This window comes from Rhinolophus sinicus, linkage group LG01 (assembly GCF_036562045.2).
Source record: "Rhinolophus sinicus isolate RSC01 linkage group LG01, ASM3656204v1, whole genome shotgun sequence".
Lineage (NCBI taxonomy): Eukaryota > Metazoa > Chordata > Mammalia > Chiroptera > Rhinolophidae > Rhinolophus > Rhinolophus sinicus.
In genome coordinates, this window is record NC_133751.1 from 194,183,056 (window position 1) to 194,210,864 (window position 27,809).

Sequence of the window (27,809 nt, forward strand, 5' to 3'; positions counted from 1 at the left end):
CGTTTCCATCAATCAGCCACGCAGCCCTGATAAGCCAATCATTTTTTAATCGATGTCGAGCCACTGAAAGGTTGCCATAGATACCAAATTCTACAGCCATCACAACAGAAAGTCAGGTTGGAATTGGAAGTGACAGGTGCATTCATCACATAGTTAACAGGCCTTTGAAGGGAAAGAGAGAGTTTGTCAGAGTCCTTAGGCTGGGTATAAAAGATTGCAAAGAACACTCAAATTCCCAAAGAGCACTTCAAAAGCAGGCGGAAGGATCCGTTTTTCATTAGAAATGCAGGAGATGTTTGCTTGAAATTCAAGCTCTAAGTAACAAGTTCCTTGAAGTTTTGCTTGGCTGTCATTTAGCAGGGGTCACAGATAAGTTATCTTAAGAGCAGAGAGCTTCCGTTTTGTTTTCTTTTTAACTTTCGGTATCAGAAGGAATAAGGATGGTTGAAAGCATGGAGCACTGATTACTGTAAAAAGCAGTCCTGATTGCAGTGTTGATAAGTGTGGAAATGTGAAGGTATGTACACTTATTTATGTGTGTATATTTATTTATCAGTTGTCCACATTGTCAGAATAAAAGAGTAGAACCAAGAAATGTATTTTGAGAGTCATTGTACACAGCCAGTCTCTGTTACTATTAGTAACACTATTGGATGTTCAGAACTTTGGAGAATAGGTGAAAAAAAACAAACCAAAAACAAAAACAGGGTTTCAAGTTAAAAAGAAAAAAAAAGCAACAAAAGAAGAATATACAAAGGGTGCCAAAAAAATGTACACACATTTTAAGAAAGGAAAAAAACGTATTAAAATTGTAATACTCAATACTATTTACTGATAACAAAAGATGAATACAAGTCACATGTGTACCTTTTTTTGGCACCCCTGGTATTTCACAGGTACAGCACACACTGTTCAGTCTTTGGGGGCGGCTGAGGAAATCCTGTGTCAGCCCTGGATGAGGAGGTCCTTATCACATACATCAGCGCTTGGATGTGTGAAAACAGTGACATCCTGAGACCCCAGGAGCAAGCACTGGAAAGGGAGCCAGAACAGAGTTCTGACCCCAGCTCTGCCGTCTGCTCAGTGAACACACGGCTGTCCAGCACGGTTCAGCCCAGGGGGGAAGGGTGAGTGCCTGGATCTCTGCAAGTTTCACCTCGCTCTAACGTTCTTTGAGTCTCCGGGGTTATTTGTGTCTCAGCCATGCAGGCAGCGGGGGCCTCTGGGGACTTGAGTCTCACTTGTCCACCCTGGCTAATTGTCGGCTGTCATCTGCTTCCTAGTGTGTGTTGCTGGAGCCCTGCGGCCCCACTTGGGAGTCATGCTCTGAAAATGCCAGCTTTGGGATCAATAAACAAACTGGTGAGCAGGTTTGATGAGTAAAGGAAAGGAGGTCTGAGGAAGTTCCTGAAGCCTCAGAGCCAAGGGTGGGAACTTCCGTGTGTGTGTGTGTGTGTGTGTGTGTGTGTGTGTGTGTGTGTGTTCACGAGGAGAGGCTCTGTTCATCCCTAAGGCGGGGGTTTCCTGGTTTGTTCCCTCTGGGCATCAGGATCTTGACTTCAGTGCCCAAATGGTGCAAGCGTTTTGTATCTCGTTCCTGTATCGGACCTGGAGGGGAAACTATCACAACCACAAGTGGAGAAGAACTGAATGCACATCAGGGAAGAAACATTATACTAAACAGTTAATTGATCTATATTAATTTATATGCACATATATGTATATAAACATATATGTAAATAAATATATATATATAAACACATACACACATATATGTATATAAACATAAATGAGTTCTGACAATTAAGTTCGTGAACTTGTTGCAAGGATGTTGCTAAACTTTTTCGGTATTAGAGGGATTATTCACTATGAATTTGTACCAACTGGACAAACAGTTAACCAAGTTTACTATTTGAAAGTGCTGAAAAGGCTGCATGAAAAAGTTAGACAATCTGAACTTTTCACCAACAATTCATAGCTCTTGCATCACAACAATGCACCAGCTCACGTGGCACTGTCTGTGAGGGAGTTTTTAGCCAGTAAACAAATAACTGTATTGGAACATCCTCCCTACTCACCTGATCTGGCCCCCAATGACTTCTTTCTTTACCCGAAGATAAAGGAAATATTGAAAGGAAGACATTTCTTTTTTTTTTTTAATTAAAGTTTATTGAGGTGACAACTGTTAGTAAAGTTGCATAGGTTTCAGGTATACAATTCAGTTTGATGACATTCAGGACATCAAGGGTAATATGACAACAGTTCTGATAGCCGTTCCAGAAGAGTTCCAAATTTGCTTTAAAGGGTGGACTAGGCACTGGCGTCAGTGCATAGATTCCCAAGGGGAGTACTTCGAAGGTAACTATAGTGATATTCAGCAATGAGGTATGTAGTAGCGCTTTTTCCAGGATGAGTTCCTCAGACTGAATTGTCAGATCTCATATATACCTACATATATGTGTGTGTGTGTGTGTGTATATATATATGAATGAAATAACCCAGTATACGTCTGGTATTAGGTACCTCTATTTCCCCCTCTTCTTTTTCTGATATCTTAATTCATGGCTATGGTTATAATTGGTCCATGGTGGCTTCTTTCTAGTTTGCTTGTTTGAATATGTGTAGTTCCTTCTGTTCTAACACCTCAGTCCCTTGCCTTCCTCAACGTAGTGATTTTAATGCCTTACATGCCTGTATTTCTAATCCACACGAAAGGAATTTTGTTACAGATCTCATTCTATTCCTTGCATTTTTTAAAAAAAATAAATTTTATTGGGGAATATTGGGGAACAGTGTGTTTCTCCAGGGCCCATCAGCTCTAAGTAGTTGTCCTTCAATCTAGTTGTTGAGGGTGCAGCTCACCTCCAAGTCTAGTCTCCATTTTTAATCTTTAGTTGCAGGGGATGCCGCCCACCATCCCATGCGGGAATTGAACCATTAACCTTGTTGAGAATTCGTGCTCTAACCAACTGAGCCATCCAGCCGTCCCTGTTCCTTGCATTTTTTATTCACCAAGTACTATACTTTTCAGATTCATCCTTATTGCTACGTGTCCTCATCTCTTTAATATTGATTTAGCAAAATATTGAGAACATACTATATGCCAGGAACTGTTGTCAGCTCGAAGATATACAATGATGAAGTGTGCAAATAAGATCTTTGCTCTCTTGGAACCTACATTTTACTAGGAGGACACAGGCAATAAACAAGTAAACCCATAAATAAAATAGTTTTGGGGAGTGATCAGCACTGTAAAAAGAATAAAGCAGGGAGAAGTGGTGGTGCCTGGAGGTCCACTGTACATATGGGGTCGGTGAAGGACCTTCTGAGGAGGTCAGGTTTGAGTTATGACCTGGGGGAAGGGCATTCCAGGCACAGGCAGTGTGATGCTTGCAAAAGGCTTATCTGTTCAGAAGCAGAACTCTGTGCCCCATCGAGTGACTGGTGAACCCCTTAGGCAGGAGTGGTGTAGGACACTCAGATGCACTGTTAGCTTCTTCATTCCTTTGTCTCCCTTCCTGTGCCTCATTCTTTTCCCTGATCCAAGGGAAGGAGGACACTCTCTGTACGAGTGGACAGAGAGCGTCTGCCATGACACAGTCACTGAGTTCCCAAGTGCTCTTCCTTGACAACAGTGAACCCTCCTTTCCTCCGTCTTCCGTTCTTTCTTCATCCCTCCCTCCTTCCTTCTCTTATTCCCTCCTTCCTCCCTCCAAGCAGACATTTATTCTACACCTAGAATACGTGTATATGCATATACACATGCGTATGAGGGTAAGCTTTGGCCTTACGCTCACAGAGCTTATACTCCAAGCATTTTCTCTTTTGTCTTACATTTTACGATGCTCCCCTACCCCCCACCCTCTCCAAAAGTTTAATGGTAATGGGGGAAAAATAGCTGACTCCCCTCTTCTCCATGTTTCCCAAGAGGGACCTCTTCCCCATAACAACCTTCTCTTTTTCTGGTCACTGCTCATGGTTTGCAATCTGTCAAAAGGTATTCAGAAGGGTTTTATTTAATATTCTTTTTTTCCTTTTTTTTTTTTTTTTTTTTTTGCTAGAGCAGTCAGAAATAAATTAATAAAATCATTTGCTGAAAACCAAAATAAAAACTGCAGCTGTGTTTCACAACATTAAGATGTGCTAATCATGATTCCGATAATCAAAAGTGTATGTTGGAAGAAACATGTTTGTGTTTTGCTGGCATGGAGGACAGGAACCTGATGAATGCAAACAATGCCTTGTCTCAGAACAAGCTGGGTCTACACGTTCATTTGTAAGAGACTTGTTTAGAAGGCTGTGTACTTTCCCATGAACACAGGCTCCTGGGGAGTTCTGTCTTTAACCCTAACTTCAGCACACTGGTTAACCCTTAACATACTTGATAAGTTTTCTGTGTAGTTAGTTGTACTATAAAATCTCGCAAACACTTAACAGTGTCCAAAGGCATACCCCTCTCCACTCCCTTAACCGTTGTTCTGGTTCATGGTCTCTTCAATCTCACCCGAATCACCCCAATAACTTCCTCACTGGTCTGTTTCCTCTGTTGCCATGTTCATCATCCATGTCGCAAGGATGAGATTTCTACAATGCAAATCGGGTTCCAGGCCTCCTCTGTAACTCAGCGCTGGTTCCACTGCTTTCAGAATAAAGACGGGACTCCTAACCAGGAATCCGAGGCCCACGTGGCTTACCTGTGAGCTCACCTCTCGATGCTTCTCTTCTGCATCTCTCTCAATGCACCTGCTTCATCAGGCCTTATCTCTTCGCTCATGTCACCCCTCTGCTTGGGATGCCCTTGCTCTCCTGTGTGCTTGGAAAATTCCTTCTCCATTTCTAGGATTTAGATCAGGAGTTCTCTCTTCCCTGATCACTCTCTTCCCACCCTTGGGAGTCATGTGTCCCTCCTCCATCACGTGATACCACGTTATTTTCTAATTATTTGTTTGCATGGTTCTCCCCATGGATGCTGAGCAACTTGAGGTCAGGGATTATGCCTCGTTCATTTGTGTTTCTAGGACGTGGTACAGCAAAGATGGTGAACAAGTATTTATAGAGAAATGTGTTTATGGCCATGAGGATGCAATAGGAAATGAGGGCTAGGAATGGGGCTCCCCATACCCGTCTCGGGGGTGAAGTCCTGAGACGGGCTCTGGCATGAAGAGCATGGTGATGACTTAGGATGGGCTGGGCTCTGACTGGTCAGTCATGTGTGTGTGTATGTTAGTTCTTGTAGGCTGAACCATAGGATTTTTGTAGGGGAGTTAAGGGAAATAAGCCTGGAAAGTCAGGTTAAGGTCTTGAATGCCACACTAAGGCATTTTTAGTACTCTATCTGCAACAGAGAATGCCAAATGCTATGCTAACTTGGAAATGACATAATTCAAAAGGCATCTGGGAATGACCCAGTCCAAAAGGCGCTTTGGAACACTAATTGGCCCATGGTGGCTGGGCTGATAGGGGAGAAAGTGCAGCCGTAGACACCAGTTTGAGAATGACTGGGATAGACTGGGTATGAGCTGGTAGGAATGCGTCTCAAGTGTAGAAGGGACAGTCGGGATGGAACACAAGGCCCCACCAAGTTTGTCCTGATTATCAGGCTATATTTAATACTGACTCTGTAAAATGTTTGACATACCTTGAAATATTTTACAGAGGACCACGTCTGGAGACAGCTTTGGAGCTCTGTAGGCGTGAGTCTCTGACTGCTGGCTATCCAAAGTCAGGAAAAGTCAGGAGTGAGCAGGATTGACCTGACGTTTGCACCAGAGAATATAGTGATTCACCTGGGGATGTGGGTCTTTCCACCTGAATTGAGTCTGCTTTTTCTATTGCGGCTAACAAGACTGTCATGATCAGTAGAGATGCTTCACTCCAATTCTTATCTCATTAGGACTGGAGTCAACAGCTACAATTAGGCTTGATTTGTAGGCTCCATTCATCCAAATGTGGATGGATAAGCTAGTGCCACCTCCATCTGAGACCCTGATGTCATGCTCCCACTGATTGGCTGGTTCTTGGGGCAGTTCCCCTGTACCTCGATGGCTCCAGAATCCTGATGACATATTGACGTCGAATTTATACCCAAAGGTAGAGTAGGAGTAACCCGATATCAGGGATTCTGAGAGGACTTTTACATGCTAAATACATTCAAGACCTGATTGTGGATGGATAAATTGACATCGATGATAAACAAAAAAGGCAAACATGTTTGGGGGAAGTAACGTACCACATTTTCACTGAAGTGTGGAGGACAGTATCAGGCAGCTCTCAGGCCTGGCTCCCCGCCCTTTGCCCACCTTTGTACTGCTGTAGCACCAGCTTCCTGCAGGTGTGCCCTGATAGGACTGTGTATTCCTCATTTGTTTCTCTGGAGCTTCTCTGATGACGAGGTGTGGGACACAGCAGGAGCCCATGCATTGCCTGGAAATGCAAGCAAGTGACTGTGTACTATAATCTGAATGTTTATGTTCCCCCGAAATTAAAATGTTAAAATCCCAACCTCCAAGGTGATCATATTAGAAGGTGGGGCTTTTGGGAGGTAATTAGGTCATAAGGTGGAGCCCTCGTGAATGGGATTAGTGCCATATAAAGAGAGTCCAGAGACATTCCTCCTCCCTGTGAGGACACAACAGGAGGATGGCTGTTTATGAACCAGGAAGTAGGCTCTCAGCAGGCACCAAATCTGCCAGTGCCTTGATCTTGGACTTCCCAGCCTCCAGAAGAGTGAGAAATAAATTTCTGGTGTTTTTAAGCCACCTAGTCTATGGTATTTTGTTATAGCAGCCTGAGGGGAGTAAGATATTTTCCTATGGGGAGATCCTTGCCAATGTGGGACAGAAGGTGGTAGATATGTCCTGTCATCTTCTGTCCCTCAGGTGGACAACTCTGAGGCATGATCTATACAGAGCGAGCTCCAGTTTGTGCAGTGTCTCTACTTACATGCCATGTCGTAGGCTCAGCCATGTTTGTGAATATGTCTTCATGATGTGTACAGAAGGAATTGAGCAAGAAAACGTGCTTTCCATGTCTTTGTGGAGAAAGCAATTCAATCAAGCTGGACTACCGGTCCCACCACCGTCCTTACTAGACAATGATTGTGTTGGCGTACTTCAGAGTCAGTGATGAGGATAGGACCTGGAGAGGCTGTTGGGCTTTGGCTTTCAGCTTAAAGGGTTATTTAAAAGTCTAACTGATGCTTTTGGTGGTGGCTTCACTGTGCAGTTGTCATATTGCACTATAGTAAAATTCCCCTTAATAATGAATATGAAAAAACATTTGACTTTTCTGGTACATATTTTATTTTTATCGTTCTTCTCCTCATCTTCTTCCTCCTCCTTCCTCTGGATAGGAGCTAAGACCTTGGGTATCTCTGACCTTCTGAAAGAGTCAGTGCCTAACCTCGTATCATGGAGTTGTGATACCTGGTACCTCCCCAATACACCCTTCCCCCACATCACTAACACATGTGCTTCATGCTCTGTCACTCCCTCCTGGCTTCTCTGTTCTGAGTGTCGTCTACCTCCCACCAATTCCAATATCTAGTGGTGGAGTTAAGACAGATATAAAAATCTTTATACCCTCTATTACCATTCAAAATATGTTTGCTTCTCACTTTCCCATTCTCAATTCTTGACTGCCAGCTGAATACCTCTGTTTAAGGAGATATTTTCCAAACAGTTCCAAGCAGAAAGTGAAAAGGAATGTGGGTCCACATATGCTAGAACTAAGATGGAATCTTTGTGGACAAGTCTCAGGAGAAGTCCAAGTTGTATGTGTACCAGACGGGCACCTTTCACACCCCCACCCCCAAGCCACCACCTAGAGGCTCAGTACCCAGGAGTGGTGACTCTCCTTAGCTCACAGAGGGACTCCACTTCTGACCTCCCATCCCCTGCTCTAAACCCCAGATCCAACCTGCCAACTAGTGCCTGGAATTTCCTTTCTAGTCCAACTCCTCTGGATGGTGACTAATTCAATGAGTGTGACACTTTCACCATCAGAAATGCAATTTGGGGCCTCACCTCATAGCTATTTAGAATCTTTGGGGGTGAGATCTAGCAATCATGGTGTCCAGGTGGTTCTGATGCATGGTCAAGTTTGAGAACCCCATGCATTAGAGGGACTAACACAGTGATTCTCAAAGTTGGCTGCTCAGCTGAACTACCTTGGGGAGGGCCTGTTTAGAATCCCAATACCCAGAATAATGACATCCAAATCTCTGAGGATGGGATCCAGGCATCACTCGTTCTTTAAAGCTCCGTACGTGATTCCAGTGGGCAGCCAAGGTTGAGAACCACTGCGTTAGGCGCTGGGGAAAAGGAACATTAATGACCTGAAAGTATCTACACCTGAGTGTATCCTTCCGTTTTCCTCTTCCTCCTCCATCTCTCCAAACTCAAGGACTAAAAAGAGTTAAAAAATGCCCCCGCAGTTGAATAATGTGTTTCTTGTATATCTGTTTATTTATCACAGCCTGAATATGCATATCTTAATAATGTGTCAGAATTTCTTCTTTTCTGAAAGCGTATGTTTCTGGCTAGGAGACAGGCTGCCTGAGACATTCCTTTGCTAGCTCAGGCCTGGCTCTTGGAAGCGGAACATGTCATGGAGGGGCCCGTGGATTAAGTGCCTTCGTCCTGCAAACTAAAGAATTCCCCACATCCTCTCCAAGGGAGCAGGGAAGTTTTCTGAAAATATCTTTGGCTTTAATCTGAGATGGTCCCAGGAGTTACTTTATAAAATGGGGTCCTGCTCAAGAGGACATCATTATATTATGTGGCCCTCTTTTGGATCTCTCTCAGTAGTGTAACTGGGTATATCGACAAAGAAACAGGGAAAAATTTAAACTTGTTTTTGTTTCTAAATTTGAAAATGATTAGGTCATGAGTACATACTCTAAAGGGGTCTTCCCTGAGGAAGTTTTCAAAATCATAGCCTGTCAGCGCGTGAAGGGGCCTTGAGAATATCCTTTCAAACTCCTTCATTCTAGGGCAACCGAGATCCAGTGAGGGTTAATATTAGCCCCAAATCACACAGCAAATTAGTGGCAGAATTAATACCAGAAACCAGATCTCTTAACTCCCACTTGGGTATCCCCACCCTGCTACATCATGCTTCCTCTTATATTTAATTTAATTTTTTTCTTTGCTAACATGAGATTCCTTCCATTCCCCCTCTCACCCGAAGGATTTTTATTAAGGAAATAAATGCTTTATTTTTAAGTGGCTGATGGAACTCCTCAATTAGGTCATTGAGATGGTTCTAAGGATGCAGTAAGTCATTTTTATATATGCTGGAAAATGAATCTGTAAAAATATAATGCAGGGTAATGAGATGTCAAAAGCCATTGAAATGAGAGGATCTGAGTATAATTGTAGAGACTCTGAACTCTGCTTTGGAATTTTCCAGGTTTCCCGTTCATTCATTGTTTACGTTTTATTGGTTATATCGTAATTGATGTGAAAAACCCAAATAGCCACATTTTTCCATTTGGGTCCATGACTCAGAACACTGAAGATCTTTTTAGAGCATTTTAACTATTTACCACACCTTTAACGGGGGAAAAAGATTCAAAAATTCCTTTATTTACTTTTTCACATGTTTTATATTTTCTGGATTTCTTCGTGGCAGCTGTAAAAAGGGCTTTTCATGTGATCATTTCATTCAGTAATTTGTCTAAACCGAGGCCTTTTCCCTTTTTTCTAATGCTTGCCCAGCTGTCACTGTTGCCTGCTAAAGTGATTTTTCTCTATTATGTTGTCACTTTACACTCCCACAGGGTCCAATCCTGCAGGCCTTACATGCATGGAACTCACATTAAAGTCATTGGAAGCTTTAACATGTAAGAATGTGGGTTTGGGGCCCAGAGAAAGGGCCTATTTTGAAGCATCAGGCTCTGGAGTGCTGCTCCATGCTGCAGTAAAAATGCCCGGATTCTGCCTTATCTCCATCTCACTAGACTGCTAATACAGCAGGTCCTTGAATAACGTCATTTTGCTCCACGTCGTTTTGTTATAACGTTGATGCGATGCTGCAGGAACTTCTTGTTTATATCAATTAGCCCATGGTGAAATTGGTTTTGTTATGCGTCCTTTCACTTAAAGTCACAGGACCTAGGGACAAAGGTAAGTGAGGGCATAAATAGCCAATTGTTGGAGGACTTGGGGGCAGATTCAACATCCATCCAAAGAGTGGGCTTTCTAGAGTTTTATATTCCAAGGCATCTTCCCTCCTCCCTGACTATACCGTTCAAAATGGGTATGAAAAGCAGGGAAATGGGGGACCATAGGGAAATGAGAAAGTCTTATATCGGATTTAATGTTTTCTGAGAAGAAAGGTCTTGCCCAGTCAGAAAATGAATTTGACAAAAATGAGGGGACACTGAATTGCACTTAGAGAAGTAAAACACCCTGATGAGGGAGGGGAGGAACTGGTCAGCATAGGAAGGGTCCAGTAATTAAGGTTTTTGCTTGCTTTTTTTCTTCTGAAAAATTAGATGGCTTGGTTCTGCCCACTCACTTATGAGATGGCTTCAAGGTATGGGTTTAATTGATTTCCTGTGAATAAATCAGGGTCACGTGATTTTTGGGCCTGAGGTGTTCTATTTTACCTTTTTGTCTTAGTGTTACTATTTTTAAGAATCAAAAGTACCACCTCTACCAGGAAGCCCTCCAGGAATTTCTCCAGGAATATTCTGGGCTTCCCTATCTTGGCTTTCTCACACCTCTTAGATCATGCATGACAAGAGGGGGTAGATTCACCTGACACACTTCTGACTACACATCTGGGGGGCCAGTGACCCTTGCAAGTGTCCATTGACAGGAGTTATTATCAGGAAGGGTGAACATCAGGTTGAAAGGGGTGGGGGCATTTTCTCATAGAGAGGGAGTTCTCTGTGAGAGTAGACTGGCTATCTCTCTACCTAAGCTGAGTTTAGGGCTGAAACCGGGTTCCTGAGACTTTGTGAGACTCTGGGCACACACAGTGCCCATTTAGGGCCCAGAGGACAGAGGGACACAGAATTGGGGCCGGGGCTCCTTTCTCCCAACTTCTCAGATCTCCATGTGGCTTTGGTACTGAGGGCCCCCATGTGGGTACCAGGCATGCCCCTGGAAAGGTGGCTGAGCTCAGCAGAACCTCACTGAAGGTCTGGGCCTTGCCTGGGGGACTGAGGAAGAAGAAACTCCACAGACTTGTTCAGGAACACGGGGGACACCCCAGGGCCACCCCTACATAACCAAGGGGGGTTTTGAGGGCTACAGTGCTGTGAGAACAGGTGTGGACTCAGAGCCGCAGTCACTGCAGATTAATGATAATATAGACGTCAGTTGTACTCACGTTCCCTCTAGAGAGAGGGCCGCAGGGAATGACTTCTGTAGAATGAAAAACAGACCTGGGTGTAGTCAGTGGGAAGCCTGGGTCTGGCTGAGGGGCCCGAAGAAGACCCCTGCCCCCATGCACATGAATCTCCTGTCACACAGTCTTGCGTACTTCTAACCATTCTCAATGCTAAGTACCTTCCCACAGGGAAAATTCCTCTGTTGTTTTAAACATTTATCTATGTTTCTAGAGCTATTGACCCTGAACTTCCTACTCCTGAGGGATCTATACCAGTTCAGGGTTTGTTTCCATGCTGTGTCATTGTAGACATTTTGTTGTAGACTCTCTATTGACATCCTGGGACAAGTGCCATCAATGCGTGTAGGCACACGTGACTCATTTGGATGAGCCACAGGATAATTTTTTGAGACCTCTTAATATGTCTTGGGTTAGTACATGAAAAAATGAAGAATCATGAGGAAAGCGCATTGATCTTGAAGTGAGAACACTGAGTTGAGTAGCTCTGCCTTTCTAGCTGTATGTTTTGGGGGCAAGTCGCTCAAACTGAATCTCAGTTTCATCCATCTACCTTCTAGAGCAGGGGTGTTCAAACTTTTTCCAATGGTTTTCACCAAGGGCCATATGCGGTAAAATACACAAACAGCCGGGCCACTCACTCGAGGTGAAGTACTTATTGCCTCACCTGGTTTATTTACGTAAACTAAATATACTTTTGGAATTTGCTGCGGGCCAATTAAAAATGGATTGTGGGCCACAGTTGGCCCGCAGGCCGCAGTTCGGACACCCCTGTTCTAGAGTTTGCGTAAAAGACAAGTATTGTAATACATATTTTATATGCAAATATATAACATACATGCACACTATATGTATGACATGTCACATTATATCTATGTGAATATATATTATATACACATATGTAATATTTATGTATACATGATAAAATCTTGCATATATGCATTTTGGAAAATGCAAAAGCACTGAACTATATGTATATTTGGGATTATTATTTTGAAATAATGTGGTTCTCCCCATCCCTGCTATGTTTAGTGCTGCTGTGGCATCATTCAGTGACGTCTGAATTTTAAACAAGAAGCACTGTGATATTATAGCTCAGTTGTTTTAAATGGACTGTCCCTTCTCCTCTTGGGGAAAATGAAAGTAACAACAGAAAATCATCTAATACGCTCCTGTTTCCAACTGCAATTTACTATGTAGGCACAGGAACAAAGAGCAAGGTAGGTGAGCAGCTGTAAAGGGAACGGTGACCTTCATTCATTCTCTCTCTCTCTTTCTGACTGAGGAACAATCATAATAAATTCTCTTCTCTTGCCTATTTTAAGGCAGAGAATTTAAGGGTGTTTTATGACTTAAGCTTGTCTCAGGCCAATCTGCTCCACTAGTGATGAGGAACTAACCCTTGCCGCCCATTAGTGTAAGTGAATGTTCCTTTGTTAACTCTGATGGGGTCCTAATCGGTGCTGATTCTCCCCGTGGCATTGCCTTTTGGAGGGTGCAGCCAGGTGCGCTCCCAGTTGCAAAAGGGAGAGACTTCTGCCTCCCTCCTTCCCTCCCTCCCTCCCCGCCACCGGCCCAGAACCTTCAGCCACACACGTTCATGCCTGACTGGGAACCACTCAAGTGTTCCTTGAGCCACGCACCCTGCTGCATCTCATAAAACCTTTCCCTCCCTCATGCCTGCCTTAGGAAAACAGACATAACTGCGAACCCAGAGAGCCTGTTTGTGGCCTGGGATGTGCAGAAGATGCTGGCGAGATTGTGTCCCCTGGTATCTCTGCCAAGAGAGAGCAGATCCTGCAGCCTGAGGCCTGTCACCATTGTCAGAGCTCAGGCAGGCATGTTCAGTCCTCTTCTCCTTTCCCTCCAGAGGGGGTCCTTGTACTGTGCAGCTTAGCCCTTTCCCTGGCGGGGTGTGGGCTGGGGAATAAGCGTGTTTGCCAGCATGCCTGGGTGTGTTGAGTGGTGAGAGGAAGAGGGAGAAACAAAGACTTGAGATGCTAAACCACAGAGAGAGAATTCTACTCCGGTTTGGCACTTGGCTCTGAGGGGGACGCTGTGGGGTGAAAAAGCGGTATCCAGGAGTTAGAAGACCTGAGATTCAACTCTAACTGAGTGTTCCCTAGAAATTACGAACCTCTCTATGTCTTAGGCTTTTGATCTGTGGAATGAAAAGCGATGCTTGCCCTACATCCTGTCCAGGGTTGTTTGAAGCTTCCAGTGGCATCTCACCTTTTATAGAATTGCTTCATTGTTTACAAAATGCACTTAAAAGTAATAAGGTGAGCTGTAGTATCTTTCAAAGCATGAGCCATTGATCCCCTGAATCAGAATTAACCACAAGGCTCCTCTAATGGACCCTGAAGCTTGGGCACATGACCCAAGGTAAGCCATGAGCAAGTGAGGGCAGCTTGTAGGAGAGCTTGGTCATCCATAGGACTGCCCCAAAGAGACTGTCTCTGAGCGCTTTTCCTCCTGAGGCCTGGGGTTCCATCCTCCTCCAGTTCTGTAAGTCTCTCAGTATTCTTTGCATGAGTTTCTTTTTTGGCTTAAGTGAGCACCAAATCCTGACTGAGAGAACTTCCAAGCTTTTTCAGCTGGAAAGATTCCACTCTGTGGACCCTGGACTTGGCCTGTGTGGGGGACATGTTCCCTGTGACCCTGGGTTTGCTCTCACTTTGGGCTTAATAGGAATGATGCGTCCCACTTTGAGCAAAAGAGAGGAGACACAGTGGAGGCCTTGGGGGAAGTCCTTAGTTTCAGGGTGTAACGTTTGTGGGAAGTTTGGCAAATAGCCATGTATCGATGAGGCAGTCATGTTGGAGCTTCTTGACCCACAGGACAAAGAAATGGTTGAGACTGCATGTTCTGGAACCAGTTTCCCTGGCTTCCCATACTCTCCTCCTTACTAGCTATGTAATTTCTATGTCTCAGGCCACTGTGTCTCAGTTTCTTTGTCTGTAAAATGGGAACAATTGTAGGACTATGCCTTGGGCTGTTACAAAGATTAGAAGAGTTAAGACACATGATATGTGCAGAATAGTGCTTGGTACAAAGTCAGTGCTCAGTGAGTGTCAGCCATTATTATCCTGACACTGATCACTCTTTTGTTACTACCAAGGAAGGAAACCCATAGGAGAAAACCTAAAGCTGGGTTTACAGAAAAGTAAAAGCAATTTTTTTTTAAAAAGCCAAAGAATGAAAAGAAGGAACTGCTACTTGCTGTTGCCTGCAGAGCTGTGCTAATGGCAGAATCCTGTTTATTGGAGGAAAGATTTCTTCCTAGGGTTGATTCCAAACTGGACTGTTCCACCCCACTGGAGGAGACCTTTTGCGCTGAGCTTTCCCCCAGCTGTTAAGGAAGCAGTTACAATGGAGCCAAGATGGTTGAATGTAGAGATTGTGTCACGAGAACTTTCCCTCTTGGGTTCTGCAGAGCAGGCTTTGAGCACACAGGACTCCCCTGTTTGTGAGAGAAATGGGCTACCACCAAGTCTTCAGGACACCTTGGAGGACATGGAGATTGATGACCAGTGGCATGTGTGCACCACCACATCTATGTAAAACACATCTGCTTGCCCAACAATGACAAACTACTCACCTTGGCCAAACAGGCATGATATTCATTTGGAGTCTTGCTTCTAAGAAAGATAAATCCTGCTGTCAGGGCACAAAGAGATAAGAGAGACCGGATGACAGTTTTTCATTGATAAAAGATTCTGTCTGTATTTTAAAAGAATTTACTTTCTTCCCTTCTACTGATACTCACATGAGTTAAGACAGAGATAACACTATCTTTCATGTTTTTGTCAGAATGTGTTATTACTGTGGGTGGCAGTGACTCAAGTGCTTCGTTTAATGATTTGACTCAAGTGGAATGTTGCCTGCCATGAGCTGCGGGACCCAAACCACGTAGGACCTTTAGAATTAGGAAGCAAGACTGGAAGCATTCCTGCCTGGAAGGGAAACTGACAAGAGTTAACCTAAAATGGGAGAGATTAGCTGTTATGTGAAAATCTTCCTAGAAATTAATCTTCCCAAAGAGGTTTGAAAATTTGCCGCCAATTAGGGATTTTGTGAAAATCTCATTGGGGAGACACCATTACACAATAATTAATATAAGATAAGCAATAGCCTAATTAATCTTCACATGAGGTGACATTGCAACAACAAGGTTGAAAGAAAAGAAGAAAAAAAAGAGAAGAGCATGAGAGAATAGTCATTTGTCAGTGTCCTGTCTACAGCGTATGGGGCAAAGATAAAAGTTCTTTTCCTCTTAGTAAACTTAACTGAGTAATCAGGCATTGTCCTTACAGATAATCCTAAGCAAAGAAACTTCGGATCTTAATTTGGTTTCCCAAGGTAGACTGTTCTATCGGGAAGAGAATGTTATTGACCAGTTGACGTGAATATTCCAGTCTTCTTATCACTTGTACTTACTAACAATAAGTTAATCCTTATAGCCACTCAAAGAGATAGGGACTTTTATTAATTTGTTTTTAAAGCTTACGAAACTAAGGCCCTAATATGTTAACTTATCTTTATAGCCTTCTGGAGTAGATTTTATTGTCCGTGTTTGATAAATGAAAACACTGCAACTCAACACACCGTGGATAAGAACTGAACTCTGGTGTCCAAGTCTTGAATCCTGAGCTCCTTCACAGACTGCGGAAGTGGCCATCGTAAGCTCCCTGTGGCAAGTTGCATCATTTAATAACAGCCATAGCAATGTTTCTGGTCCCACATGCTCTTCTAGAATCTTGCGATTACCTATCAAGGGGTGGAATCTGTTTTCCCTCCTCTTGAACCTGGGTAGGACTTCAGGATTGTCTCTGTGAGTGTAGTGCCATGGAAGTGATGCTGCGTGACTTCTGGGAGGAGTCGTGAAGATGATCCAGCTCCCACCAGGTCCTCCCTCCCTGGGGACCTTCCCCCTGGCACCTGAGCACCATGCTGTGAAGAAGCCCTCTCAGAGCAACCACATGGAGAGGCCCCTGTGGAGGGAGACTGAGGCTCCCAGCTGACAGCCAGCATCAAATGCCAGATGCATGCGTGAACAAGATTTCGGATGATTCCAGCCACCTGACTTTGGAGTCTTCCAGTGGAGGTCCCAGCCGTTGTGGAGAAGAGATAATCTTTCTGCACTTCTGAGCAATAGAGTCCATAGGTTAATAAGCGTCTTCTTTACATCGCACATTTGGGGTAATTTTCTACAGAGCCATCGTAATTGGAATGGCACTTAAACCCTCTAAATGTTAGTTTCCTAATCTGCAAAATGGGCATAATAGCTGTACTTATGCCATGGGTGCTTGTGAGGATTTAATGTGTATGAATTGTTCAGTATGTTTCCTGGGGCACAATCACTAATGCTTACGTGGCACTGCCTGTGGGCAGCACTGTCTGAGGAACTTTACGTATGTTAACTTTAATCCCTCCAGCAACCATACGATGTGGGTACTAAAATTTTTCTTTATTGAGATGACATGGGCATGGCATAAAATTAACCATTTTAAAGTTGAACGGGCCAATGGCTTTTAGTGCATTCAGTGTTGTGCATCCAGCACCTCTGTCTGGTTCCAAAACGTTTTCATCACCCTCAAAGGAAACATGGGTAATGCCTTTAAATCCATGTGGCACCTAAGGAAACTCAGGCAGTCGGGCAGATAGTAACGGCAGTTCTGGGGTTAGGACACACTTGGACTCTGGGCTTCGTGGATTTTGCCACCGCTCTACACTACCTGGAACTCACGAAGGTTAGCCGCTTGAATGACGTGACTTGCCCAGAGCTACACAACTATCAAGTGTCTTATCCCGGATCGCTCTGTGCTTTTTCAGCTGAGATAAAACGGACATGGAGCTTATTAGTTAAATTCCCCAAATAGCGGCCATACGGACACACTGAGTCAGTGCTAGCGCCTGATCACCCTATAAACTCACCACGCTGAGAGGCAGATCTGGAGCCTTCCTGAACAACACCCACCCTCCCCCACAAGGTGTAGACACCAACTGAAGCCACACTTAAAGTGGCCCGCCTCGCTAAACATCTTAATTGCAACATTGATCTATCTGGAGTGGAAAGTATGTGCTTACCACCCTGTGGTAAAACGGCTATTTGGCACAGAGAAGGATCTCCGGTCCAAAACTCATAATTCCTTTACTCTGTGGCCTACCAAAATATTTGGGTAATCACTCTAGCCAGGGCCATCCAATCGGAGGCATCCCGACCCACTGTGGTTTTACTGTAGCTGTACACTCCGCATGCATATAGGGAGATTTACAATCCTTGGCACTGGAAACTGAAGTGCACTGCCCTCATAAGAAGAGAGTCCTATGCTCCCCAGGCTCAGTGTAGGTTTGATTACCTTTCCTTTCTTTCCCTGTGTCAACACTCTTTAACACACAGAATTCTAGATGCTATTGAGTTGAGGCTCAGGTATTAGGCAGATTCAGGAGCTGTGAAATGCTGTGGGTGTAGCAGGCAGGTCCAGCATACCCATTAGGGAATGGAGATGGAAGCCAATTCTGCTGGGCATGGGTGGGGTGGGGTAGAAGCTGTTTACAGAGGCCTGGGAGCCTACCGAATGCCCACCAAGAATTGAGGGGAACACGCAAGTGGGACCCGACTGTAAAGTGTTAAGGCCAGTGGAGGACAATGGATGTTCCTGACAGGACCGTGGTGTGGAAATGCTGCGTCTTCGTAACCATGGGTCTTGTACATGGCCTGTAACTACCACACGTGACGGGAAAAGGACATCTGAGGTCCTAAGGGCAGGCACTCAGTGTGCTAAGAATAACCATGATGTGTGTTCGGCAGGGAGATGCCACTATTAATCCGTCACCAGCCAAGCATGGCTTTCAGTGGTTTTGCTTTTTCCAGCAGTCGTGGACCTGCGCTGTGCCATGCAACACCAGCTTGACAAAGAGGAGGGAACGGAGATGTGGGATGAAGTCAGATCCTGGCTGGAGTCCGGGACATGTCATTTATTAGTTGTATCACTAGGTCCCAGTCTTCCTGACTCTGGTCTCAATTTCCTCCGATGGATCCTGGGGCTCAAAATCCCAATGACGTTTTTTGAAAAGTGACGCGTAGACTCCTTTGAGGTGCACTGCGTTTAGCAGGCACTCCACGTGTGTCCGCATGGCCTGTGCTCACAAGAAAGGTGACTCCTTGACCCTGACCTGAGGAAATGAGTTAGGGCCCACACTGAACGGGGATCCTGGCTGTCACAGCACCCGCTGTAGACTCCCTAATGAGGCTGAGTTGATGCAAACCACAAACTTTTGGTTCAAAGATGTGAATCACCATGAGTGTTTTCTTTGGGTCTCAACTAGCAGCTCCTCAGTCAGTTTGTAAATCCAGTTTGTAGTTGCCATTTTGAGACGGGACTAGCTAGCATCATCGGGCTTAATTCTGGCAGGTAACTGTTGCCGTCCGCCCAGTGGAGCTGCAGCTTAGTAATGGAAGTGTTTCATTTTAACTATGAAATTTAACACAAAGAATACAGCTGCTCAACCGGGCAGTGACAGTGTGTGTTAATTTGATTTATATACACGCAATGTACCGTGCCTAATGTTGAACGCTGGAAGACTCCAGAGAGGTTGGTATGAGCATCATAAATGAGAGACGACCGTGATGGGCAGACCTCACGTGTGTCAGCACACCTTCTTGGAGCAAATAAAGCTTCAGGCGCCAGCCTGTGCGAGAGAAATAATAGGGAATGTTCTACATGGCATGGATGAGGGCTGGGCTTTCCCAGACAAAGAATGTGGCTTTTCTGGAGGCATCCATGAGAATTCTCACCATGCGTCTGGCCCATCGGCACGTTCAGAGCACTGCTCTCAAGTCAACAGATTCTGCAGAGTGGGAAATGGTGTAGGGCTCCCGTTTGGCTCATGGCTTGTTCTACTCAGAGAGCAAACTTCAGTTTTCCTGGGAGGGCAAAAGAAAGAGAGCTGTCCCTGCTCCCTGGCTCACCAGAATACCCGAGAGCAAACTCTTAACGTCAATTGGTACCCATGTGAAATGCACGTGGAAATGAAGGCATATGAGTGTGCCTCTGGTGCGTGTGTTTGTGTGTGTCGTGTGTGTTATATGTTTGTGGGGTATGTGTGTGTGGTATATGCGTGGAATGTGTGTGTTTATGGTATATGGGGTGTGTGGTGTGTAGGGGGTTCTGGTTCTCATATTCACTTTGGACCAACACTGTATGGTGACTTAGGTTCATCACAGGCACCTCTGTTCGTAGCCAGACCTTTCTACATGATTGTAAAACCAGTTTATTAACAGACAGCAAGTGTAGACAGTAGAGAGGAAAGATCACCCATAATTTCACCCCTATATGACTGCTACTTTGGCATCTTCTATGCTACGGTTCATGCACACGAATACAGAGCGTATGTGTCACCATCAGTGGGTGTTGCACATTGTGGTAACTTCCCATCTTGCTACTTAGTTTTCATAACTATCACGCTTAACGGCTGCATAATATTCCATCCGGCGCTGTACCATTACTTAAGTGCACGTGGTCCCACTCAGGTGGCGTTCGTGCTTTCAGTATCATAACTAGCACCATCCTGAATGGTCCCCATCCCATCAGGCCTGGCCCTATCGCCACCTTTAACTCTGAGCTCAGCACAAGCGACGTGGCTGCCGCTGACAGTAGCTGGAGCAGCTCGTCTCAGTGCCGGCAGGCTGTGCAAGGAAGAGGGGACCCTTGGCTCTCCCAGCACATCTTCACCAGGCCTCTGGGGGGCCTGGGGAGGACAGTGACGGGATGGGCACCAGGTTAAACATGGCACCAGCCACCTCCACTGCTGTTGCCCCAGAAGCAGCTGCTGTGCCCACCCCGCCCCACGAGCACTGCCTCACTCCTCCCTGCAGGGTTGTTTCAGGCACAACACGCTGCGTGCATGTACCCTCTGTTTCCCTTCTTTTCCCTCAATCACTGATTCCCAGAGGCATCTTTCCTCTGTGATCTTGAGAAGAGCAGGATTTTCCAGAGTGGTTAGAGCTGCACAGAAAGATTTATTTATCAGGCCTTCTAGCAAGGGTAGATTTCCTAAAGGAATGTCACAGGATCTGTGTTTGGGACTGGGTCCCCCTGCGACCTGTGGTTCTCAGGAATTTGTATAGGCTTCCACTCTACTGGGAGCTTGCTGTCCCCCAGCCCCCATCATGCCGCCCTTTGCTGGGGCTGTACATGTATGCTGCATTTTCCCTGAGACTTCCCGACCGCCTCCTTTGTTCTGCCTTAGGAAGCCTCTCTTCCATGTCACTTTTCTAGCACCAGTCTCTCTGACAGCCCCTCAACCTGCTGTGATCTGACCCTGAGCTTGTACCTCCTCATCCGTCATCCCTGTGCTCCTTCCCTATCTCCTTATTTCAAGGTCATTGGTCTCTGAAATCAGCAAATTGTGTGGGGATTAAATTATTTTATAGTGTGGAAATCACCCATCACCATGTACACTGGAAAACTTTAGGAGGAGGGAGACCGTAGAAATGATGCCTTTCCACCACTTCCAGTGTCTTGCCCGTGCTCTTAACACCAGGATTAGGATGAGTCACCCCGACTTGGAACGCTGACCCTCTGCTTGCTCTGGTCACCTTCCCCATCCCTCTTTGAGCTAATCTTTAGCTCTGGCTCCTTTTCATTGGCCCAGGAAGCAGATGGCTCTTGGATTTATACCCTCAGCATCTTCTTTCTCCACCTTCTCTCCTCTCTCTAACTGGTCTTTTCCAACACCCAATACTGTTTCCTCTAGGAAACGCTACTCTTAGGAGTGTATAGCAGGAGAGTATAGCTGACTGTGAGTGAAGCGGCTGTTACCTGGGCTGGCAGTGCAGTGGCTAAAGGTTGTGCGGTCTCAGAGACCTGAGTTTGAATCCTTACTCTGCAACTCACTCATTGTTTGGCTTCACTTTTATGAATTTAGTTTTCTCATCTGTAAAATGGGAATACTACCTGCCTCAGATGACATAAGGCGTGTCAAATATTCAGTAACGTTCCTCACACATATTTATTGATATGGATTATTTTTATTTGAACATTAGCTCTATTTGGGGAAAGAAAATATTGAAGGGATTTTAAGCTTCAGACTCTGAAGTGTGTGTGCATGTGTGTATGTGTGTGTACATGTGTATCCATGGATGCATGCATGGGTGGTGGTTTGGAGGAAGTTGGGAAATCTCTTAAATCATACAAAGGAAGGAGTCTCCTTCTCTTAGTATGAATCTCATCATGCCCATTTCACATGCATGCAGTGTTCTTTGTCTCCTTTCAGTCTTTAACCAGCTAGTTGTATATTTCTTCTTAGCATGGTGCCCCCTGTGACCATGCCTCTTGCTCTCCAAATGTCCATGTCTCTGCTTGAAGATGCCCACTGTCCTCTGAAACCAGGGTACAGGGTGCTGTTTAGTGAACAAGGTCAAAGCTGCTGGCAGGGCAAGACCATCTGGGAAAAAAGAAGCCTTTTGGAAGGCAACTTGGTAATAACAATAAACATTGAAGATATAGTCATCTGGTTATTCAAGCTCTAGGAATCACCCACAAGAAGATTTGCATAATCTGTATAAAGAAATAGATCTAAAAATGCCACAGCAGCATTTTTTTTTTTTTTTTCCAGTCAGGGTAGAAAACTCAGATACAACTTAAATGTTTACCAGTATGGGAATGGTTACATAAATCATACACATGGTAGAATACTATGCAGCCACGAAAAAGGATGAGGTTGATTTACATCTGTTGCCACAGAAATGTCACTGAGTTAATCAGATTTAAGGAAAAAGGAGGAAAAAAAGCAGAGATATGTGTGGGTACACACCTTTGTAGAGAAAAAGAACTGATCCACACCATTGACAGCTGTGGCAGCCAGTCAATGAGGAAAGGGGAAACACGGAGAATCACGGGATAAGGAATTTACTGGAGGACTCAATCTTAACACAACAGTGGGAGAAGCTGAGTAGGAGAGGGTCTGCAAGAGCAGCGGAAGGATCTGGAAGCCAGCACATCAAGCTTCTGGAGCGGGATTGCAGAAGGGGGTGTGGGGCAGGTTGTTGACTGTTCGTGCTGCCATCTCTGTGAATTTGCAGTGAAGCATCTGGAGGTTACCTGAAATCACTGCTGCTCAGCAGACTGCCAGTGGGGAGGTGAGCTGCAAATGGAGAGGGGAAAGACAGTGACAAGCTGGCCCTGCCAGCGCCTCTGCTCTGTCTCTCACTGCTTCTGAACAATGCACCCTTTAGAACACAGCGTCTGCTGCTTCACTTTTCCCTCCCAAATCGCACACAACTTTCCTTGTGGTTGACTCGAACCCAGGGGATTCTGGGATTTCGGGGTCCCAGAGTAACTGAGTTGACAGTAGAATCATTCAGCACAAGCTCTGAGGCAGGGAGTGGGAGCTAGAAGGTCAAAGGCTACTTGTGCGCTGTGCTCTGTACATAAGCATGCTGTCCTGAACTTTTCACAACAAAAATGTGCACGTGGAGTGATTGTGTATGAAAACAAAGCAAAGCAAAACAAAACAGAAATAATAAGGAAGCCAAAGGCTCTTAACTTTTTTTTAAAACCCTTAACGGGCTTCCTCCTGTACTTCCACATAATTCCTTCCTGCTGCCCTCACAGTGTAATCCTGCTCCCCCCACCCCCACTGGGAGATTGCCAATGGTTTCACTTGTTAAATATAGAAAGCAAAAAGGTGCATGCATATGCCAAATGTTTGCACACATGCGTGTATGAGTGTGCATGTGTTTATAGGGCATGTGCATACATGTGTATATGTATGTGTGTGTGCATGTGTATGTAAGCATGTGTGTGTTTGGTATGTGTGAACCTCCTGGCCCGATTTACTCCTGGCCCCTTTCTTTTTAATGATGGCTTTTGACCAATGCCAAAAACATCCAGGAGACAGGGAGACCAGAAAGGGGCTTGGTGAGAGAGTGAAGGAGAGGTAAGTTTCCTGGGAGATGAAACTTATGCAGCACACAGGAATCTTTCGTTCCATTAACTTTTATTGGGAGAGGCACATCCCCTGCTGCTTTAGATTGCCTCTCCCTCAGGCACAAAGCCAACTGTGTGTGTTCCTGCAACCGCTTCTTTTGCAATAACTTGGGGAAGAAGAGGCAAGGTTGAGATAGCTGCATCCAACATGGAAGTGACAGTCTGAGACCCTGGCTCACTTCTAGAGCAGGGGGCGAAGAGAGTGGGGAGAATGAGGGGGCCAGGGGGCGAGTGCTGGCACTCCATTAGTGAGAAGCACAGTCCCCCTTCAGATCCCGTCTGGGGGGTAACTAGGAGTGAGTGGACTGACATCATGAAGGTGAACTTGGTCTTATGGCACCTTTTTCTCCTTGAACCAGAACCTTTGGCATTTGTCTTTTACCAGGCTGAGCAACTACCAAAGAGCAGGGGAAATAACCTGAGGTGAACACTCCCCGTTCTTAGGGGGCCACCAGGCGTCCCATGGACAGGAGGGCTCACCACTTTCTCGTGGTGGTGGTAGTGGTGGTGGGGTATTGGCACAGAGAGCATCTGAGACGCCTAAGCAATTTCTATGTGACAGAAGAGCTAGGTTATGGACGGCTGACGCCCTCACTCCTTCTAACCTTGGCCTTATTAAGGCCAGGAATTTAGTCAAGCTCTTTGTCCCTCTCCTCTGGTAGCACCCCCCCCTGAAAGGTTGCCCGCTCCTCAGTACCTAGCACCAGGGCTGGCTTGGAGTAGAGTTCCCTTCATATTCGTCAAATGCCTCAGCTCTGTCCTCCAAATGGGTGGACCCCATTTCCTACTCCTTTTCCTCTTGTTCCTCCTGCTCCGTTGGATGGTCTCTGTTTGTTGATGTTTGAAGGTACCAGGCTTACTTCAGCCTGTGGGTCTTTGCGTTGGCTGTTCCTGACTGCGGCAGGGCTGACTCCTCACCTCTGCTCACGTCTCTTCTTGGCCAGGCCGCCCATTTAAAAGCAACCTGCCCCCACCCCGACACACTCATTGAGGCTATGCCTCTTACTTCCCTTGCCTTTCCCTCCACAGCATTTATTCTAACATGCTGTGCAATTTACCTTTTTATGTCTCTTTGTTTGTTTATTGTTTAAAAATGAAGTCTTTGGGGGAGGGATCCTGGTTCATTTTGTTCGCTGATGTATCCTAAAGGTACAGAGTCGGAAATTGCTTGGAGAGATTTCACTTTTTTGCGTGTGAAATTAAGCAGACAGGACTTCTGGTCGAGGGAGTACTACAATGAAAGAAAACTGGTCTTTCAGCATTTCCTCGACTTCTTGCAGTGGAGTCTATTGACACAGAGGTGGGCTGTTGTAATAATAACAATACCCACAGATAACAATAAGCATCTGATGCCTAACCATTGTGTAGTGCTCTACAGATGTCACCTGCTTTATATTGGACCTTCACAATGATGCATTGAGAAAGGCAAGGCAGATAGCATTCCTCTCGTTTTGCAGATGAGTAAACAGCCTCAGAAAGCTTAAGAGATGAACTTCAGGTCACAGCAAGTGAATGAAACCGGTGGAGCTCCAAGCCCAGTACTGATACCCCCCACCCCTTTTTCTTTTCTTTCTTTAGGAATAACTTCCATATACAGCCTGTGCTTGGGAGCCCCTGTGAAGCCACTTGAGAAGTTCCAGCCCTGGTGGCTGGGGTAAGAAGCAGAGGCTGGGAACATACAGTAAGGGTGACTTTGTACCATGGGTTCACCTAAGGACAGGCTGGAGCTTTCACTACGTAGATGCAGGATTTCAGAATGGAGCAGGGTGGAGTTGGCTGTAGAAGTTCTGTTAGTTTTTTAATTGTATAAACCACATAATTCATGCACGGAGTATTTACTAAAACTTCTCTGTGGATGGTGGGCACTGTTGCTTCACCCAGCTGGGGTTCCTAGGGACCTTTTGTGTGTGTGGTGGAGCATTCTTTGAGTAGTGGTTCTCAGTGGGGGCAATTTTGGGGGCATTTGGGAATGTCTGGCAATAGTTTTGATTGTCACAACTGTGGAGGGGGTGGTACTGGCATCTTGTGGGAAGCAGCCAGGGTTGCTGCTAAACATCTGACAATGCACAAGGCAGCCCCGCAACAGACAATTATCCAGCCCAAAATGTCAATGGTACCGAGGTTGAGAGACCTTGTTTTAGAGTGAGGTGGAAATGACAGTCTCTGGTCTCCCCATCTTGCCCTTGTTTTTCTTTTCCCCCGGGATGCGTGGGATGAGAGCTAGAAATCTCTCTTTAAAATGATTGCTTCTTGGGAATTAGTTGGCAGAGGGAACAAGGGTTACACCCTCCCCCAGTCTTCAGCTCCCCACCTGCTACCGTGTCAACCATATTCCTGCCTTCATCAAGTCCAACGGTGGAGAGCCTCTGTGTTGGACTGTCCATGTGGGTTTGTAGTCTTCAGACGCCCTCCTGCACCGGATGGGCTGGTGAGCAATCAGGTGGGAGGGTGGACTCTGTGCTGTCAGTTGCCTAGAAGCCCAGGGCACTGCATAACCCAAATGAACTCCGGGGCCTAATCTGGGCTCTGACAGTTCTCTGGTACTGCTGGAATGCCTGGGGATATTTGTTCTAACTCATCCAATTGGTATTGAAATACTTTCCAAATGAAGGATAACTGCTGTCACCCACTACTCTGGAAATTACCATATGCCTGCCGGTGTTTACTTTCCTTACCAATAAAGTCAAGTTACAATTGCTCTCCTCTACGTGTGTTCTCCATTTCTTGGAGAGCCATATGGGATAATGGATTGTTATACATACATACACATTCACATATATAATATTAGTAGAACATTAAGACTGAAAAAGAAAAAAAAAACAACTTTAAAAATGTCTTATTCCTATATTATTAGTTAACAGGTGAGAAAACAGAGACCTGTAAGCAATTTCAATGGCTTTCTGAGACTCCAGAAAAATAGTGGCAGACTAAGGGCTGGAACCATGGTCTGGAAACTAGCTAGTTGAAGATTAAATAGACCATTAGAGTTACTAAGATAGAAGTAGCCCTTGTTTGGATGAAAGTCATTTTACAGATCCGAGCAACCTGGCCACAATCCCTGCACAGAGATGTAAGGCTGAGCCACACTTCTTGCTTGAGAATGACCGTTCTTCTAATCAAGGACTTTATACCGTCTGGCTTTCCTCTTAGCTCTAGGGAATGTGTACTTTAGTCTCCTTGGGAGGGTCGTCTCCCTCTGGCAGTCCTTACATTCTGGGGCTCCTTGGGATTAGTTTGGGGCGCCTCCCTTTTACATTTCCCATGTTCAGCAGAGAAGATCTCAGCCCCTCCCCTGCAGTCAATGGCCATCCAGCCTATAACTCTTTGGTGATGTGATACATGCCCAGTCTATGTGTGTCAGAGGAGAACAAGCTCTGTTGGGAAAGGCAGGGATGGTGCTAGGACATTAATGACAGCCTTTCTGGGTTGGACATTCTCAGTGGGGAGAGTCTGGTCTTCCTCACCAGACCCAGAGCTCCACCAGGCTCTTCATTTTTCCCGAGTTTAGCCCCATGTCCAGCAACTTAATACATAGTTAATAAATTAATGTATGAGGGAAATTCGGAGTTGCTGAATTGATGTGAAAAGCTTCCAGTACTAATAGACTGGATTTGCCTACGTTTGCTAGTTAATTCCCTCCCAGTGAAGAGGTTCTCAGTCTTGGTTATGCATCAGAATAATATAGAGGACTTATTTTTGTAGCTAAAGACACTGACTTCGTCTGTTTGGGTTGTTACCAGCACTACCAGACTGGGTGGCTTATAAACAGAAATTTATTTCTCATGGTTCTGGAAGCTGGCATGTTCAAGATCAAGGTGCTGGCAGATTTCTTGTCTGGCTCTTCATAGATGGCTGTCTTTTCACTGTGTCCGCACATGGAACAAAGGATGAGGGAGTCCTCTCTGGCCTCTTATAAGGGCACTAATCCCATTCATGAGGGCTCTACCCTCATGACCTAATGACATCCCAAAGGCCCTTCCTCCAAGTACCATCACATTGCAGACTAGGTTTCAGCATATGACTTTTGGGGACACAAACATTCAGGCTATAGCAGATGCCAAAGCCTCATTGCAGACCTGAGTCAGAATCTTAGCATGTGGAGTCTGGACATTTGTGCTTGTAGGGAAGCACTGCTGATGATTTTGTCTGCTTGGGTGAAGAACCAACAACTCACAAATTACCTACTGGGTGATTTGTTCTTCTGTGAGAACACAGCTTTGGTGCTCAGTAAGAAAATAGGAGGCTCTTTGTAGTCATTGCTCCAGCTACTCATCTGTGTTAGGTGTCTGCTTTGAGGCCAAGTGTCATACTCCTTTCCCCAAGTGATACAAACTCTTGCTACCACTGTAAGTATGTGTCTGAGTCTTGCATTTTTGCTGATCCACTAATGTATGGGAGTCTGGGATACCCACCTTATTCATTATTACAAGTAAAAGATTAATTCATTTAATTGTT

At 45.2% G+C, this 27,809-nt stretch overlaps 1 long non-coding RNA gene across 1 annotated transcript in view; it reads left to right on the forward strand.

Moving 5' to 3' along the window:
- Positions 1-940: 940 nt before the first annotated feature.
- Positions 941-27,809, forward strand: part of LOC141568293 (uncharacterized) — a 179,474-nt gene continuing 152,605 nt past the window's right edge. The window contains exon 1 of the long non-coding RNA XR_012491417.1: positions 941-1,127. This is a non-coding gene — a long non-coding RNA (uncharacterized LOC141568293). The remainder of the gene's footprint in view (positions 1,128-27,809) is intronic.